Raw genomic sequence first — 15,528 nt, forward strand, 5'->3', positions numbered from 1 at the left:
ACGTTTCAAGGAATCAACCCCGGAAGGAGTCGTCCTACGGAAAGATCTCATTGCCAGTGAAATTCACGGGAGAGTCGAATTACCGGACTGAGAAGGTTGTTGAGGGAGTCCTGGACTAGGGGGTGTCCGGATAGCCGAACTATCATCATTGACCGGACTCCAAGATTGAAGACTTCGTCCCGTGTCCGGATGGGACTTTCCTTGGCGTGGAAGGCAAGCTTGGCAATATGGATATGTAGATCTCCTACCATTGTAACCGACTCTGTGTAACCCTAGCCCTCTCCTGTGTCTATATAAACTGGAGGGTTTTAGTCCGTAGGACGAAGAACAATCATACCATAGGCTAGCTTCTAGGGTTTATCCTCCTTGATCTCGTAGTAGATCCACTCTTGTACTACCCATATCATCAATATCAATCAAGCAGGAGTAGGGTTTTACCTCCGTCGAGAGGGCCCGAACCTGGGTAAAAACAACGTGTCCCTTGTCTCATGTTACCATCCGCCTAGACGTGCAGTTCAGGACCCCCTACCCGAGATCTGCCGGTTTTGACACCGACATTGGTTCTTTCATTGAGAGTTCCTTTGTGTCGTCGCTCATAGGCTCGATGGCTCCTTCGATCATCAACAATGATGCGGTCCAGGGTGAGGCTTTTCTCCCCGGGCAGATCTTCGTGTTCGGCGGCTTTGCATTGCGGGCCAATTTGCTTGGCCATCTGGAGCAGATCGAAAGCTACGCCCCAGGCCATCAGGTCAAATTTGGAAGTTTGAAATATACGGCCGACATCCGCGGAGACTTGATCTTCGACGGATTCGAGCCACAGCCAAGCGCGCCACACTGTCACGATCGGCATGATTTAGCTATGCCGCCGGACAGTGCCCTGGAGGCCGCACAAGAGTCCACTCCGACCCTTGACTCGGAGCCGACTGCGCCGATCGAGGATGGGTGGATAGACACCGCCTTGGGGGCTGCTAACTCTACGGCGATGGAGCCGAATACCGACCCCGTCCCTTGTGAAGCTCGTGACCCCGAGGTGCCGGACTCCTCGCCGGACTCTGAACCTCCTGCGCCCCTTCCAATCGAATCCGATTGGGCGTCGATCATGGAGTTCACCGCTGCGGACATCTTTCAGCACTCGCCCTTTGGCGACATCCGGAACTCGCTAAAGTATCTCTCTTTATCAGGAGAGCCCTGGCCGGATTATGGCCAGGAAGGTTGGGATGCGGACAACGAAGAAATTCAAAACCCACCCACCACCCACTTCGTAGCCACTGTCGACGACTTAACCGACATGCTAGACTTTGACTCCGAAGAGATCGACGGTATGGACGATGATACCGGAGAGGAACAAGAACCAGCGCCTACAGGGCACTGGAAAGCGACCTCGTCATACGACATATATATGGTGGACATCCCAAAGGATGGGAATGGCGATGGAACAACGGAGGATGACCCCTCCAAAAAACAGCCCAAGCGCCGGCGTCAGCGGCGCCGCTCAAAATCCCGCCACAGCAAGAATGGAGATTCCGGCACCGGACATAATAACACCCCAGACAGTGCCGAAGACAATCCCCTCCAGCAAGATTCAGCACAGGAGGATGGAGAAGCCAGCCCTCATGAGAGAGCGGCAGACAAAGAGGTAAAGGATGACAATTACATGCCTCCCTCTGGAGACGAGGCAAGCCTCGACGACGACGACGAATTCGTCGTACCTGAGGATCCCGTCGAACAAGAGCGTTTTAAATGCAGGCTTATGGCCATGGCAAGCAGCCTCAAGAAAAAGCAGCACCAACTTAGAGCTGACCAAGATTTGCTAGCCGACAGATGGACTGAAGTCCTTGCGGCCGAAGAGTACGAACTCGAACGCCCCTCCAAAAGCTACCGCAAACGCAAACTGCTGCCCCGATTAGAGGAGGAAACTTATAAACCTACATCACCAGCACACAATACGGCCGACCGGCCACCTCGTGGCCGCGACAGAGAGGCCCCTAGGCCCTCCACTAAAGCCGCACCCCGGCATCGCTCGAAAAGTACAAAGCCACGGGGGAATGTGCCGGACTTGCGAGAAATATTGGAGGATAAGGCAAGACAATCAAGATCGATCTACGGATCGCGTGGGCGCCCCACGATACGCGACGACAACCGTCGCGCTGGATATAGCAATTCCGGCCGGGCTGAACACAGTAGACAAAGCTCGCTTGAGCTACGTCGTGATATATCCCAATACAAAGGCGCCGCACACCCACTATGCTTCACAGATGAAATAATGAATCATCAAGTCCCCGAAGGGTTCAAACCCGTGAACATTGAATCCTACGATGGCACAACAGACCCCATGGTTTGGATCGAAGACTATCTCCTTCATATCCACATGGCGCGCGGTGATGATCTTCACGCCATCAAATACCTCCCACTCAAGCTTAAAGGACCAGCTTGGCATTGGCTCAACAGCCCGCCAGCAGAATCAATTGGGTGTTGGGAGGACCTGGAAGCCGTGTTCCTTGATAACTTCCAGGGCACATATGTGCGACCACCAGACGCTGATGACCTAAGCCACATAATTCAGCAGCCAGACCAGTCGGCCAGACAATTCTGGACTCAATTCCTAACCAAGAAAAATCAAATCGTCAACTGTCCGGATGCGGAGGCCCTTGCAGCCTTCAAACATAACATCCGCGATGCGTGGCTTGCCCGGCATCTAGGACAGGAAAAGCCGAAATCCATGGCATCCCTCACATCACTCATGACCCGCTTCTGTGCGGGAGAGGACAGCTGGCTATCCTGCAGTAACAACCTCACCAAAAAGTCTGGTAGTCTGGATATCAAGGACAACAATGGCAGGTCGCATCGCAATAAGCACAAGCGCCGCATTAACGGCGATAATACTAAAGATATGACAGTCAACGCCGGATTCAGAGGCTCCAAACCTGGTCAGCGGAAAAAGCCATTCAAAAGAGCTACTCCGGGTCCGTCCAATTTGGACCGGATACTCGATACCTCGTGCCAGATACACGACACCCCCAAAAAGCCAGCTAATCACACCAATAGGGATTGTTGGGTATTCAAGCAGGCAGGCAAGTTAATTGCTGAAAACAATGACAAGGGGCTGCATAGAGATGACAAGGAAGAGACTCGGCCGCCGAATAATAGAGGACAGAAGGGTTTCCCCCCACAAGTACGGACGGTGAACATGATATACGCAACCCACATACCCAAAAGAGAGCGGAAGCGTGCACTCAGGGACGTATACGCGATGGAGCCAGTCGCCCCAAAGTTCAATCTGTGGTCCTCCTACCCGATAACTTTTGATCGAAGGGACCATCCCACTAGCATCCGTCATGGCGGATTCGCCGCATTGGTTTTAGACCCAATCGTCGATGGGTTTCACCTCACCAGAGTCCTGATGGACGGCGGCAGCAGCCTGAACCTGCTTTATCAGGATACAGTGCGCAAGATGGGCATAGACCCCTCAAGGATTAAACCCACAAAGATGACCTTCAAAGGCGTCATACCAGGTGTAGAGGCCAATTGTACAGGCTCAGTCACACTTGAAGTGGTCTTTGGATCCCCGGATAACTTTCGAAGCAAGGAGTTAATCTTCGACATAGTCCCGTTCCGCAGCGGCTATCATGCACTGCTCGGATGAACCGCGTTTGCAAAGTTCAATGCGGTGCCGCACTACGCATACCTCAAGCTCAAGATGCCAGGCCCTCGAGGAGTCATCACGGTCAACAGAAACACCGAACACTCTCTCCGAACGGAGGAGCATACAACGGCTCTCGCAGCAGAAGTGCAGAGCAGCCTCTTAAGGCAACTCTCGAGTCCGGCAGTTAAGCGATCGGACACCGTCAAGCGCGCCCGGAGTAACCTACAACAAGACCACTTGGCACGTTCCGAGCACGTGTAGCAATGCGGCCACAACCCCAGCCCTCGCAAAATTGCAAGACCAGTACTTCGCGTACATCACTACGCTCTGGAGATACCATGGGCATAGGGGGAGGGGCACGACCACGGCAGGCCCAGAGTGCGGCTCAACCACACCAGGGGCTCCCAAATGAGTCATCCTTTTTTCTTTCTTTTCTTATCCTCAGGACTCCGTTTACTAGAAGCCCTGTCCGGTAGTAGACCCGCCGAACCCACGATGCAACAGCCAGGGAAGCAGAAAGGCTACGACGAGTATCCAGGTGGTCTCCATTACGAGCATTATACCTGTTTTATACACCATTCCGCAGCCTACCCCTGGAGGGGGGCATGTTAAATAGTCCCTCCTCTTGCTTATCGCACTATTTATATCATTCTGCATTCATCACAATATCTTTTGAATAAACAATGCATCGCTTCTCGCCTATCATTGTATTCCTTTTTTTACATATATTCACTTATGACATGTTGCATCCGTATGCTTTGGTACGGCCAAATACACCAGGGGCTTAAGTTCCCCGAATTATGGTGTGATAAGTCCGAAACTTTCACAAGTGCGGCACCCCGAACTTATAGCATTATATGCATCGGCTCCGAATCATGTCTTGGGTCAATAGTTGGGTTTGCCCGGCTCCCATGTTTTGGTACCTTACGTTCCGTTATATCGGCTAGGGTAGCGCTGGGAGAACCACTACGATTGTGCCCCAGTTGAGCTGGGCGACCACCTCAGTGGAGAAAGCTAAAAATGACCGTCATGATGGGGCGAGAGCAGGTCGCTGTTCGAGAGGTTTTTTCGAGTCCCTAAAGACTTATGCCGCTTAGAGCGAGGAACCGGCTTTGTCCGCCCCAGCCGTGGATAGCGCCCCAAATTCAGCCTTCCGAACACTAGGGGCTTCGCCAAAATGTAAAATTATAGAATTCTATGGCTAAGTGAGAGTGTTCAAGCACTATAAGTCCGGTTGCCTCGTTCGTTGTGTTGAGCGCCTCCCTCGAAGGACCCAAAAATGGGAACAAGAGCGCTCAAGTTTATCCCGAACACCGCAACACTCGTGGTATGGGGGACGAAGCCAACGACTTGCCATCTCTCAGATTTGATAAACGGACACACAGAAGGTAATATTTTAAATTAACAAGCGTTGCTTAGCGCATATGAACAAAGTTTTCAGCGCACAGGATAACAAGATGCGAGTCTACTAAAAAATTACATCTTTGGAGCATTCACCCGCAATAATGCGGGCACCCTTCAGGACACCCTTATAATACATCTCAGGCGTGCGATACTCCTTGCCCGGCGGTGGCGCGTCCGTCACAAGCTTCTCGACGTCCATCCTGCCCCAGTGCACCTTAGTGCGGGCGAGGGCCCGACGGGCACCTTCAATGTAGGCGGAATGCTTGATGACATTGACCCATGGACAGGCGTCCACCAGCCGCCGCACCAGACCGAAGTAGCTCCCAGGCATGGCTTCTTTGGGCCACAGCCGAACTATGAGGCCCTTCATGGCCTGTTCGGCCACCTTGTGGAGCTCGACCAGCTGCTTCAGCTGGTCGCTCAGGGGCACTGGATGTCCGGCCTCTGCATACTGAGACCAGGATACCTTCCCAGTCGAGCTCCCCTCCTCGGCTCTGTAGAACGCGGCTGCATCAGACACACTACGGGGCAGACCTACGAACGCTCCTGGAGAGCTCCGAATTTGGGTAAGTAACAGGTAATTCACTTTTAGATGCTTGCTTTGCATGAAGAATGCCTTACCCACCCCTATCTTCTTTACTGCCTCGATTTCCTGGAGGGACTTTTGGGCTTCGGCGTTAGCGGCTTTGGCACTCTCAAGAGCCGACGCAAGCTCAGACTCTCGAGTCTTCGAGTCACGCTCCAAACTCTCGTTCTTTTCCACGAGAGCCTGGAGCTCTTGCCGTACCTCCACCACCCGTGCCTCCTACTTCTCTCACTCGGCGCGTTCCGCGGCCGCATTGCATTCGGCCGCAGACACCGCCTCCTTCAGGGTTGCCACCTCGTTCGTAGCCCCTGGAGTACCCACGTTATTCTTGTCATTTTTCTTGCAACCAAATCCTTTTCTATAAGGTACAGCTTTAATAAGGTGTTACTTAGCTTCCATGTCCTCGAGCTGCTTCTTGGCACGGCCGAGCTCGATCTCGGACCGCTCGACACTATGCTTCAAGGAATTGACCTCCGCAGTCAGTGCGGCAGAGGTCAGCAGCGCAGCCTGCATTCCCACATTGACATATTTTTGTTAGACTCCTGCGTATATCTTTTCAGATCCTCAGTCCGGCCTTTCTTTCCGAATACCGAACCGAGCATCAGGGGCTACTGTCTATGTGGTACTACTTTACATATCTTAAAAATTCTTACCTCAAAGCCTGTTAGAAGGCTGCTGCAGGCTTCGGCCAGCCCGCTTTTGGCGAGCTGAACCTTCTGAATCACCGCACTCATGACAGTGCGGTGTTCCTCGTCAATGGAAGCGCCGTTGAGCGCCTCCAGCAAGTTATCCGGCGCCTCCGGTTGGACGGAGGCCGCCGGCGTCACAGTCCTGCCCTTCTTACGAAGGGGCCGCCCGCCGGACTCCGGAACCACTAAAGGTTCCGGTGCGGAGTCCGGCCCGAAGTCCGGGAGGTTGCCCTGCGGCACCTCCGAGGCCTCCTCCTCCTGGTGGGTCCCCTTCTGGGATCCCACCTCGGCCTCGTCGACGTCACGGGGGGAGGAGGCGGTCGGAAGTGAAGTGCTATTCACATCCGACGAACCCAAGGACCCTCTCGACGAAGCGGGGAGATCATCCTTGGGCGGACTACAGGGTTGTGTGCGGCGTTAGAAGACACTATGCGATAAAAAGAAAAATTATGAGTTATTCAGGAGTCCGAACACTTACGATCTCGCCAGGGGCTTGGCCCTTGAGGTCCATTCCTCGTCGCCGTTGTCGGCGTTGGTGGAACAGTCCGGGGGAAGGGTCCTTCCCTTCTTGGACCCCTCGGCCTCCTCCGTCGGGGAAGCCTTCCTCTTCTTCTCTCTCCCCGCTGGGGGGGCGGCCTCTTTCTTATCCTCCTCATCTTCGTGGGAGGAGTCCGCCTCGGAGTCATCGGACGATGAATCCGATAACACCTGGCGCCTGGAACTCCTCCGGGTTCCCGTGGCCTTGTTCTTGGCCTTCTTCTCCGGCACCACATAAGGCGCCGGGACCAGCAGCCCTGTCAAACGGGCATCCGCTGGGTCTTCTGGGAGGGGAGCCGGATAGTTAACCTGTCGGGACGTCTTCTACCAGGCCTGTTAAAGGTATTTGGAGTTTAGATCCCACATAGAGTCAAACTATGGAAAGCAGGTGTCCCATAAAGGATAATATAGCTTACCTCGCCAGCCGTACGCTGCGAGCTGAACCCGCGATCTTCGGTAGCGGATGCGGGTGCCTCGGCGCCCTTGAACAACACCCTCCAGGCCTCTTCGTACGTAGTGTCGAAGAGAATTCTCAAAGTCTGGTGCTGTGCCGGATCGAACTCCCACAAATTGAAGTCCCGCTGTTGGCAGGGGAGAATCCGGCGGACGAGCATGACCTGGATTACGTTGACAAGCTTGAGCTTCTTGTTCACCAGGGTTTGGAGACAGGATTGGAGTCCGGTCAGCTCTTCTGAATCACCCCACAACAGGCCCTTCTCTTTCCAGGAGGTGAGCCGTGTGGGGATGCCAAATCTGAGTTCGGGGGCCGCTGCCCATTCAGGGTCACACGGCTTGGTGATGTAGAACCACCCCGACTGCCACCCTTTGATGGTTTCCACGAAGGAGCACTCGAGCCAGGTGACGTTGGGCATCTTGCCCACCATGGCACCTCCGCACTCCGCTTGGCTGCCCCTACTACCTTCAGCCTGACATTAAAAGTCTTTAGCCATAAGCCGAAGTGGGGCTGGATGCACAGGAAGGCCTCACACACGACGATGAACACCGAGATGTTGAGGATAAAATTCAGGGCCAGATCATGGAAATCCAAGCCATAGTAGAACATGAGCCTCCGGACAAAAGGATGGAGTAGGAAGCCCAGTCCGCGGAGGAAATGGGGAAGGAATACCACACTCTCATGGGGCCCGGGGGTGGGGATGAGCTTCCCCTCATCGGGGAGCCGATGCGCGATATTGCTGGACAAATATCCGGCCTTGCGCAGCTTCTTTATGTGCCCCTCCGTGACGGAGGAGGCCATCCACTTGCCTCCCGCTCCGGACAAGGTTGGACAAGGGTTGAGGTGAGATGTGCGGACTTGGGCGCTGGAGCTCGAGTGCGTGGAGATGGATAAGCTGAGGAGGAAGAAGGCGTGGGTAAAAAAGGTGGATCATTATCCCCTTATATATGGGCGGACGAAACTATGCGTCCCCACCAGCCCGGTAAAACTCGCTTATCTCCCAAGCGTCGCAATCAATGGCGCGGTTGGCTTACCCACGTCCGTATTGATGAGAATCCCGGAATAAGGGGACACGATCTCTGCTTTGACAAGACGTGCCAAGGAAACTGCTTCGCTAAACGCACTGGCGAAACAATAAAAACGATTCAAGTAAAGGCTTGGCCGTGGTGTGACGTCATGCCACGAAATACGTCAGCAGACTGAACGTGTGTAAATATTATTCTCTCTACGGTGGTATGTGGAATTTATTTTGCAAAGCTAGACACTATCATGGTGTTCGCAATCTTCCATGAATTATTCGGAGGAGGAACCCGCCTTGCAATGACGAAGACAATATGCCTGCCGGACTCGTCGTCATTGAAGCCTCGTTCAGGGGCTACTAAGGGAGTCCTGGACTAGGGGGTGTCCGGATAGCCGAACTATCATCATTGGCCGGACTCCAAGACTATGAAGATACAAGATTGAAGACTTTGTCCCGTGTCCTGATGGGACTTTCCTTGGCGTGGAAGGCAAGCTTGGCAATACGGATATGTAGATCTCCTACCATGGTAACCGATTCTATGTAACCCTAGCCCTCTCCGGTGTCTATATAAACCGGAGGGTTTTAGTCCGTAGGATGAAGAACAATCATACCATGGGCTAGCTTCTAGGGTTTAGCCTCCTTGATCTTGTGGTAGATCCACTCTTGTACTACTCATATCATCAATATCAATCAAGCAGGAGTAGGGTTTTACCTCCGTCGAGAGGGCCCGAACCTGGGTAAAAACATCGTGTCCCTTGTCTCCTGTTACCATCCGCCTAGACGCGCAGTTCGGGACCCCCTACCCGAAATCCACCGGTTTTGACACCGACAGTTTTGTTTGATGTGGTCGACCTCCCCGTGTCATACAATGGCATCCTTGGATGCCCAACTCTGGAAAAGTTCATGGCGGCATCCCACTATGCCTACAATACCTTGAAGATGCCAGGGCCGGTGGGCGTCATTTCCATTCCATCAGATGAGAAGGACGCAATCATTTGCGTGGATAAGATGTACCAGGACACAGTTGCGCCAGAGACCGCTAAAGCTGCAGTTCCCACCAAGGAAAGCAAGGGAAAGAAGAAGGACAGTAGGGACGCCAGCAAGGAATCCCGGAAGCATAGCTCTTCGGAATATGTTGCGCCTGTTGATGACTTGTCGGAGAGTTACAATAGCAAGAGGTCCAAGGCTGTTGCACCCCATGTGAAAAAGGTCCGGGTAGGGTTGGCTGGCGCTGATGGTACTTTTACTATCAGTGCCACCCTCGATGACAAATAGGAAAGCACACTCATCACCTTCCTGCGGGCGAATATCGATGTGTTTGCCTGGCAACCATCTAATATCCCCGGTGTTCCCAGGGAGGTAATCGAGCACCAGCTTGTTGTCTACCCACATGCCCGACCCGTCAAGTAGAAGGGCCGAGAGAAAGCCTTGGAGTGGCAACAGTTCATTGCTCAGAAAATCTAGAAACTTAAGGCGGCTGGTTTGGTCAGAGGAGTACTACATCGAACATGGTTAGCAAACCCAGTGGTTGTGCACAAGGCTAATGGGAAATGGAGGCTTTGCATAGATTTCACGGATCAGATCGAGGCATGCCCGAAGGACCCATTCCCCTTGACGCGCATCGACCAGATCGTGGATTCTGCTTCCCGGTGTGATTTGCTCTCCTTTTTTGATGCATACTCTAGATACCACCAAATCTTCATGTCGTAGGAAAACAAAGGAAATACCTCATTCATCACCCCATGTGGCACATACTGCTTCGCGTGAATGCCTTTCAGGTTGAAGAGCGGTGGATCCACTTCCGGATCCACTTTTGCAAGGGCAGTCTAGATTTGTTTTGAATCATAGTTGCACAGGAATATTGAGGCTTATATGGATGATATTGTGGTCAAGACCAACGACAGGTCAACCCTCATCCAGGACATAGAAGAGATGTTTTCTAATCTGCACAGGATCAACTTGAGACTAACCCCGGAGAAGTGTGTGTTTGGCATTCCCTCTGGCAAGCTACTTGGCTTATTTGTGTCCCATCATGGGATAGAGGCCAACCCCGATAAGATCAAGGCTATCGAGCAGAATTAGGCACCTAAGATAGTTAATGGTGCGAGGCGTTTGATAGGATGCGTTGCCGCACTTAGCAGGTTCATCTCCAAGTCTGACGAGCGTGCCTTGCTGTTCTTAAATTTTTTGAAGAAGGCGGGACCCATGAAGTGGACTCTGGAAGTAGACGCAGCACTGCAAGATTTGAAGACCTACTTGTCTTCTGTGCCCACTTTGGTTGCACCCAAACCACAAGAGTCATTGCTACTATACTTGGTGGTAACTAATCAAGTGGTTATTACAGCACTAGTGGCGCAGTGGGAAGTGGATGAAGCAATAACCTCAGCCAGTGTCCCTTCCAGGGAGAGAGTGAGCACAGCCCAGCAAGGCCAGACATGGATCAGGATAGAGAAAAGCACGGCAGCGGAGACAACCCCAAGGACGCGGCAAGGAAGAAAGTGGTGCAGCGCCAAGTTTACTTCATCATCTCCCTATTACAGGGGGCTAGATCTAGGTATTCTTGCGTGCAAAATTTGATTTTTGGCCTATTCATAGCCTCAAGGAAACCGCGCCACTATTTCCAAGCCCACGAGATCACGATTGTCACTCGCTTCCCTTTGCAAAGGATACTCCGAAACCCTGAGGCTACCGCCATGATAGTGGAGTGGGCATTGGAGTTATCCATCTTTGGCTTAAAGTTTGAAAGCACATCAACAATTTAAAGCAGAGCACTTGCAGAGTTTATTGCAGAATGGATGCCCAACCCCTAATGAACAGGTACCGGAGATAGTTATTCCCAGTAAGGAAGCCCCCCAAGAATGGATCATGTATTTCGATGGTGCTTTTTCCCTACAAGGTGCAGGGGCTGCATGCTTCCCATTCCTACCACTGGAGAGCACCTGAAGTACGTCGTCCAGATGCATTTTCCCTGGGAGGAGGCGACAAACAATACTGCAGAGTACGAACGGCTCCTTGCAAGGCTCGGGATTGCCACAGAATTGGTGATCAAGAAGCTGATCATTCGAGGAGATTGACAACTTGTGGTGAGACAAGTCAACAAGGATTACCAGAGTCCATTAATGGAGGCATACATTGAGGAAGTGAGAAGGCTGGAGCAGCGCTTTGACGGATTGCAAACAAAGCATGTACCCCATGTAGAAAACATCATTATTGATCATCTGTCAACTATCCAGAAGCTTCCTGTGGAACCATGAACTTTTGTTCTCCATCTTACTCAGCCCTCTGTATCCCCGGCAACAATGGCCCAGAAGCGGAGGAAACTGGACTCCGGCAAGCCTATCCCGGTAGAGCCTCCCGGGGCTCCCGACCGAGAGCTTGACTGGAACAACTCCCCTTCAGCTGCTGAGCTACCCCCTACCACCAGACCACTGGTCTTCGTGGTCAAAGGGTGTGCTCCCACGAAGGAGGAGGTGCCGCTGATCCTCGTTGCCGAGCCCCAGGCTCCAACTTGGGCATGGCACATAGTTCATTTCCTACAAACCGAAGAACTTCCCGAAGAGCAAGCAGAGGCTAAAAGACTAGCCTGGAGGACCGGTATGTATCAGTTTCTCGATGACACACTATACAGAAGATGTCCCAACGGTGTGAAATTGAAGTGCATTTGCCAGGAAGAAGGAAAGGAACTGTTGGGAGAAATACACAAAGGCATGTGCGGCTCCCACATTGGATCAAGGGCTTTGGTTGGAAAAGCATTCCGGCAAGAATTCTATTGGCCCAAAGCCCTCCAAGATGTGGTCAAGCTAGTCATCACATGTGAAGCCTGCTAGTTCCATTCCAAGTATATCCATCTGCCTGCCCAAGCTCTTTAGACAATCCCTTTGTCATGGCCATTTTTGGTCTGGGGGCTCGATATCCTCGGCTAATTCCCCCATGCTTCCGGGGGCTTTTAATTCTTGTTCGTTGCAATCGCCAGTTTACAAAGTGTCTGGAAGTAGAAGCCATGAGAAAGGTGACTGCTTAGTCAGCTGTAAAGTTCTTGAAAGGATTGGTGTGCCGCTTTCAGGTACCTGCCCGGATCTTCACTGACAACGGCACCCAATTCACGAGTCGCGCCTTCATGCAATATGTTCATGCCCTTGGAAACAAGATCTCATTTGCCTCTTTTGCACATCCCAGAAGCAATGGGCAAGCTGAGAGGGCGAACACTGAAGTGTTGCAAGGACTCTAGACAAGAACATTTGATAAGCTGGAGAAGTGTGGCAGGCGATGGATCGACGAGCTGTTGGTGGTCGTTTGGTTCCTCAAAACAACACAAAATCGGCCTACCGGGCAGACTCCCTTCTCCCTTGTCTATGGGGAAGAAGCAGTTATCCCCACGGAACTCATTTATGGGTCACCTCGTGTGCTTGCCTATGATGAAGTAGTGCAGGAACAACATCGGCATGACAATGATGTGCTTCTCAAGGAGAACCATCTCTGGGCTGCTACGCTTGCTGCAAACTACCAGCAAGCCATGTGTCGCTATCATAGCCGTAGGGTTCATGTCCAGTGTTTTGAGAAAGGCGACCTTGTCCTTAGGCGCGTTCAGTCCGCTAAGGGTTAAAACAAGTTAACGCCAAAGTGGGAAGGCCCTTACTGGGTGGTAAGAGTCACCAGACCTGGCACAGTCTGTCTGGTGACCGGAGATGGCATTCAATTGCAAAACTCATGGAATATTGAGCATCTCCGCAAGTTCTACCCGTAAGACGCAGCTGTCGGGCCTTGCCCGGCAACCACCCTTTTCTACAGGCCTTGCCTTAGTTGCATGTAACCCTTTGTACAAAGCTAGGTGCAGAACCCGAGAAACAGAGAAATAAATGAAGCGCTGGGGGCCCCCGACAAGTTGCATGCATCCATAAGCATATCATGAGAATCGCATGTTTATGTAGATAAGTGTAACACCCCGGATGTAACTTTCCATCTTTGTATCTCCAACTCTTGCCATTATCGGCCATGTGTTATGATATTCCCTTTGTGGTTGGGTTTTGTCTTTTGTTTTGCATTTTATTCATGTCATGCATATCATATCATGTCATCATGTGCATCTCATTTGCATACGTGTTCGTCTCATGCATCCGAGCATTTTCCCCGTTGTCCGTTTCACAATCCGACACTCCCACATGCACCGGCGCACACCTCTTGTCTCTTTTCGTGTGCGGCTGTTGAACGTTCTCGGAATGGACCGAGCCTTGCAAGTGGCCCTGGTAAAGCACCGGTAGACCACCTGTCAAGTTTCGGGTCATTTGGAGCTCGTTTGGTACTCCAACGGTTAACCGCACTCCCGCAAAGGCCTCTTTTGAGTTGCAGCCCAACACCCCTCCAAAACAGCCCAATAACCCATCTAAGTCACTTCCATGCTCTCCGTCGTCGGATTACGATCGTGTGGGCGAAAACCGCACCTCATTTGGACACTCGTAGCTCCTTCTACCTATATATATGCCTCCCCCACCGAAATTCACGGGCAAACCCTAGACGAAATCCCTCTCCGCGCTGCCGGACACGTCCGGACGGAGCCGGACGCGTCCGCCGCCGCGCCCCCGGCTAATCAGGTCCTGCCACGTGGCCCGGCGCCCGCGCCGCCGCCCCCGGCCCGCCGAGCCCGCTTCCGGCCCGCACGCCCGCCGCCGCCGCGGTCCCGCCGCCGACCGCCGTCCTCCGCCTCCGGCCGTAGCCCGCCGCCGACCGCCGCCGCCGTCATCCTCCGCGCCGCCGCCATCCCGCGCCTCCGGCCGCCGCCGACCGCCGTCTCCATCGTCCTCCGCGCCACCACCGTCCCGCGCCTCCCCCCGACGCTGCCGGCGCCGAATCCGGCCAGATCCGACCGCCCCGGCCTCTCCTTCGCGCGCCGCCCCGGCCCTCCGACTCCGGCAGCCGCGCCCCAAGCTCCGGCGACGACCTCGGCTTCCGCGCGCCCCGGATCCGTTCTGAGCAGGGTTGACTTCTCCTTCTCCCCCCGTTTTTCGTCTAAGTCATAAGCTGGGATAAATTTGTTGCATCTTCATTGCATCACATCTTCGCACCCGTGGCTCCGTTTTGGGCGTGTAGCATACCGAATTGTTCGCCTCAAAGAGTAGATCATTTCATTTCAGTGCATCATTTACATTTGAGCTCATCTTGATGCCTGAAATGCTGTTGGAAGAGGGCTTCATAATGTTAGTTTCAGATTCTTATCAGCACGAGCTCTTTTGTCATTTTTGCCATGATTGATGTGTGCATCCTATGAACTTGATCCCTAAAGGTGTTTTGAACTAGGCTATGTCTTCTTTACAGAGGTGCTTACCATGTATTTTTGTGATCAATGTGGTGACTAGCACAAGTATGCAAACTAGGCTTCGTGATAATGCTGATTTTAGTCCCTGTTCTGCTGTAATTTTGATGCCATGTAAACATGTTGCTACAGAGAGATCCATGTATATTTTCAGATACTTAAGTAAGGGTGTTTTGAAAACATGGTTTTGATCTATCCAAGCATGGTCCTGGTTGCAATTATGGAGTAGTCTAGCATGTCATTTTCGTGCTCTACTTTTTCTTCAAAATGTTTCCTGGCAGATTGTTTACATGTTATTCAATTTGGCCAAGGTTGTTGTAGTTGATCCGTGTATGCTATGATGTTGTTTCTTGCCATGTATATCTTTTATGACATGTCTTATTGATGGATGTATGCTTAGTTTATCATGAGGTGCTTTGTAGTGAGTGCATCAAGCTCACGAAGGTGCCTTCGTAATTATGTCAATGCCATGCTTTGTTTGATGAATCTGTTAACGGAACTTGCTATGTTTACGTGGGTGCCATCATATTTTCTGATCCTTTTTGGCTTATGGTGAGTAAGGGACTTTTGATCTATGCTTTGAGTAGATTCATGCCATGCCTTATTTTTCTATTATAAGTTCCTGTAGCATGTTGATAACCTGCTCTGAACATTGCTTCGTGATGCTGTTTATGTCATGTCCAACCTGATTTTTTTTTTGCACTTTCTCCATGCTTGTTTGAACCTGTTATGATGTGATTTAGCCGTAGCTCAGTGTTCCTCTTTTGTAAAGCATCTCCTGTAGATCATTGCCATATGCTTTGTTTTTATTTTGGGGTGCTGTAGCATAGTTTCTTGTTGCATGCTAAGTAGCATCGTGCTGTTAATCGCAGCTTTGTGTCATTCTT

The sequence above is a fragment of the Triticum dicoccoides genome, chromosome 6B (assembly GCF_002162155.2).
Source record: "Triticum dicoccoides isolate Atlit2015 ecotype Zavitan chromosome 6B, WEW_v2.0, whole genome shotgun sequence".
In the NCBI taxonomy this organism is placed as follows: domain Eukaryota; kingdom Viridiplantae; phylum Streptophyta; class Magnoliopsida; order Poales; family Poaceae; genus Triticum; species Triticum dicoccoides.